This window comes from Vipera berus (genome assembly GCF_964194415.1).
Source record: "Vipera berus genome assembly, chromosome: 2".
NCBI lineage: Eukaryota > Metazoa > Chordata > Lepidosauria > Squamata > Viperidae > Vipera > Vipera berus.
This window is the reverse complement of record NC_138203.1, coordinates 188359387-188363729: the sequence shown is the minus strand read 5'-3', so window position 1 is coordinate 188363729 and position 4343 is coordinate 188359387.

The window sequence follows — 4343 nt, the reverse complement described above, 5'->3', positions numbered from 1 at the left end:
CGGAACCGGAACCTGAACTCTCTGTTGACGCGAAGGCGAGAGAGAGAGAGAGAGAGAGAGAGAGAGAGAGAGGATCCGAAGAAGAAAGCGCGGCGCGACTCCCTCCAGGCGCCTTCGGGCTCCCCCTATTGAAGCGCGTCGGAATTGTTCCTTTCCGTTCGACGAGCTTTGCCTTTGGGAGGCTTCGTAGCCGGCTGTAACGAAGGACGAGGTTTTGGATAAAGAAGCGACTTAAGACTGCAAATTAATTACGGGAAAGGATAATGGACGAGACGAAACGATTGTCTGGGAAGCGCGGGACAAACCTTGCGACACAACGAAGTCTTGCAGGAAACAATGGCCAGGGCGATTCAGGAGACTCGTACCTGTCCGGCATCTACCGGTTGAGGTGGTCATGATAGAGTCAAACATTTACTGCTCCAATCACATCCAGAGCATTCTCAAAGCACAATGCAACTGTGACGGGATGAAAAGAGACATTTGTCATGATATTGGATTGTTTTCCTGTCAGGGTTCCCAACAGGGATAAATAAGAAGAACCCATTTATGGTTTTGGACCTACGGAATCCTTGCACTGCAATTTTTGAAGTTGCACGTCTTTTCACAATGCTGTTGGGTGGCACATAGAGAATAAAATAGTGATGTTTGAGTGGACATGAGAGCAGTATTCCACTATTTGAGAAGTTGCCACAAAGAGGAGGGGGTCAACTTATTTTCCAAAGCACCAGAGGGCAGGACAAGAAACCATGAATGGAAACTAATCAAGGAGAGAAGCAACCTGGAATTAAGAAGAAACTTCTTAACAGTGAGGACATTAACCAGCTTCTCTTCAGAAATCGTGGGCACTCCACTGGAGGTTTTTAAGAAGAGACTAGACAGTCACCTGTCTGAAATGGTATAGGGCAGTGATGGCAAACCTTTTAGAGACCGAGTGCCCAAACTGCAACCCAAAACCTACATATGTATCATCGGGTGCCGGGTGGGCCTGGCCCATTGGGGGGGTGTGGCCCATTGGGTGGGCATGGCCCACTGGGTGGGCATGGTTATGGTGGTAACGGCAGACTGGGATGGGACTAAAAACTTGAATCAATCAATTCCAACTTTGCGAGATCTTTTTTTTCCCCATGAGAAGTTGAAATTGATTGATTGATTGAACCTTTTTTTTGCACACGGTGGTGGAGGCCTAAAGTGAAAAGGTTTTATAAAACCCAGCTGAAGGCCTAGGACTGGGGCGACGGCGCACATGCCCACAGAGAGGGCTCTGCGTGCCACCTGTGGCGCGCGTGCCATAGGTTCGCCACCACGGGTATAGGATCTCCTGCTTGAGCAGAGGATTGGACTAGAAGACCTCCAAGGTCCCTTCCAGTTCTATTCTGATTGATTGCTTTGAATTCAATACTGCTGAATTTCCCAGATATGTCTGCTCACAATCAAAATTTGTATACTACTTTTCAGTGCACGAGATCTGTCCTTGTTGCTGTAAGGTATTTCAAAGAACTTTTGGGAAATGTGCAAGTATTGTAGCCCATACTTTAGCCCTCCCCCAATCAGCATACTGTAATATTATTACAGAGCCATAAACCAAGTCACAATACTAAAGCTATTATTTCAGGGGTGTCAAACTGCCGGCCCATGGGGTGGATGCGTCACATGGAAGCAGCACCCACCCCAGCTATGGCAAGGGGGAAAAAGTTGCAACACGTCACTTGGCGAGTTTGACACCCCTGTATTATTTGAATGAGTCACAAAGGGAACAAGGTGATGTGAGGAGCTGGGAAGTCAAGCAGTGGGCAAAGGGGCCTTTTTTACATAATGCTTCACAGTTGACGGTTGCTGAGCTTCAAAAACCATTGAGATGTAAGTAGTTGCAAAATTCGAGTTTGACCTTCCTCATCATTTCTAGGAATATTTTTACTTTCCATTGCCAGTTTGTTATTTTGTTAAAAACCTTGAAGATAGTTTCTTATTTACACTTTCCTCAAGCATATTTTCCCTGTTACCATATGGAAGGAAACACTTAAATTCACAACACAGTATTGAGCAGAACTTGCATTAGGACAATCCATGTAAGGATGACCTCAAATTAGTTTCATCAATCTTCTTAAATCTAAGGTGTTTTACATAATTGCTATGCTATTAGATTATGTTTCATATATTTATATTCACTTTTGCTCTGTTTTGATAAAATATCAGGCAAGCCTCTTTCAGCATGCATGAATTTGAACTGGGGCTTAGCTTCCAAACTGCTGTGTGCCATAATCCCAGTATCTGAACATGCTACTGGAGGGTAAAACCTACAAGGAATGGTTGCTGGAATTGGGAATGTCTAGTTTAATGAAGAGAAGGAGAGGGGGGACATGATAGCAGTGTTCCAATATCTCAAGGGTTGCCACAAAGAAGAGGGAGTCAAGCTATTCTCCAAAGCACCTGAAAGCAAGACAAGAAGCAATGGATGGAAACTAACCAAAGAGAGAAGCAACCTAGAACTAAGGAGAAACTTCCTAACAGAACAATTAATCTGTGGAACAACTTACCTCCAGAAGCTGTGAATGCTTTAACACTGGAAGTCTTTAAGAAGAAATTGGACAGCCATTTTTTTTGAAATAGTATAGGGTTTCCTGCTTGATCAGCGGGTTGGACTAGATGACCTCTATAGTCCCTTCCAACTTTTATATTGTTGTTGTCGTTGTTGTTATTATTATTTACAAGTAGTAGTTTCATTTTAAAGTTACAGCGAACTAGGGATAAATGTTTTGAAGTTTTCGAGTAATACCTGAAATTTAATGCAGCAGAGCGCAGAGCTTGAAATATTCTTAACATTTTCAGTATATGAAAAATACATTCACATTAACAGTTTCAACAGTTTGCCTTTTTATGTAAATGGAAGTTGTGAGATAGTTCTGGGAACAGATTGGCTCAGTCAGAATGTTGTTAAGTGCAACAGATTTAGAGGTTAGGATGAAAAGGTTCTAAGGGATGGGTTTATATGAACATTTGAACTAGATGTGGTTAGAATGAGAAGATAAATTCATTCTTCAGCTCTGGAAACCATATAGAAACCCAAGAACTTGCTTTAAGATTCTTTCTGTCTAGGAAATTACACCGGATCAGGAAATTACAAAAGAAACCTATTACAGTGCAGAAGGATGGACAATCCTCCAGGACTACCTAAAAGTGCTAATCCAAATGCCCTTTAATGTGATTCAAAGAATAGAGGTGTTCATTGATTGTATTTTAATTTATTTGTATTTTTAATTTATTTATATCCTGGGTTTGTTTTACAAATAAAAGTGGCAAACATATCCAACATACCTTTCTCTTCCTATTCTCTCCATAACAAGTACATTTTGAGGTGATTTGGGCTGAGAAAGAGTGACTGGCCCAAAGTCACCTAGCAGGCTTTCATGGCTGAGGAAGGATTTGAACTCAGTCTTCTGCTTTCTAGCCTGGTGCCTTAACTATCAGACCAAACTGGCTCTTTACTGATCATCATCTCTTCTAACAATTCAGTGCTCCTTTGCTTGTAGACGAATGTCGAACTGTGATATATATTTCCTGCTCACATCTCCATGAAAAGCAAAAAATGTCAACATAATATTGTATGCATATATCAAAAAGAACAATGAAAATGATTAGGATACTAGAATAATTTTCCTACAGTTAAGAAATTATGGAGCTAGAAATTTTTTAAAAAATTTGAAGCAAAGGCTAGTTGGGGAACAACCACTAGACATTAATAAGATATAAAAGAAACTGATGAAAATTACTCATTGTGTGCAAATTGTGGATTTAATTTTTTTTTGTCTTTCTTTCTCACAAAATGTTAGCTCTCAGGATTATCCAGCAGATCTAAATGCAGGAACATTCTAGTATAATAAATGTACTGCTTTACACAGTTCATGGAGAAAATCTCTGTGTCATCGTAAGTGTCAGTAACAACCTGATGGGACATAATCAACTTCACACAATACATAATCAGAAGCTACAACATCTAGCACAATAATGGTCATAATTTGGCTACAGGACTAGTCAACTGCATGGAAGAACAGGCTGTCAACTGCTATTTTTAAGGCCTTTTCTTATTTCCAGGATCACAGGCAGCATGCATTCACTGCCAGCTGCTAGGAAGCCATGGAGGACAAAAAGCTATTGTTCTCCTATTCATGTTTTACTCCCTTTTTTTACTGACTCTGGTTGGACACATCAGGGGTCTTCAAACTTGGCCCTTTTATGACTTGTGCACTTCAACTCCCAGAATTCCTCAGCCAACGTGCAAAGGGCCAAGTATGGAAACCCCTGGTTAACATAGAATGTTGAACTAGATGGGATATTGGCTTGATCCA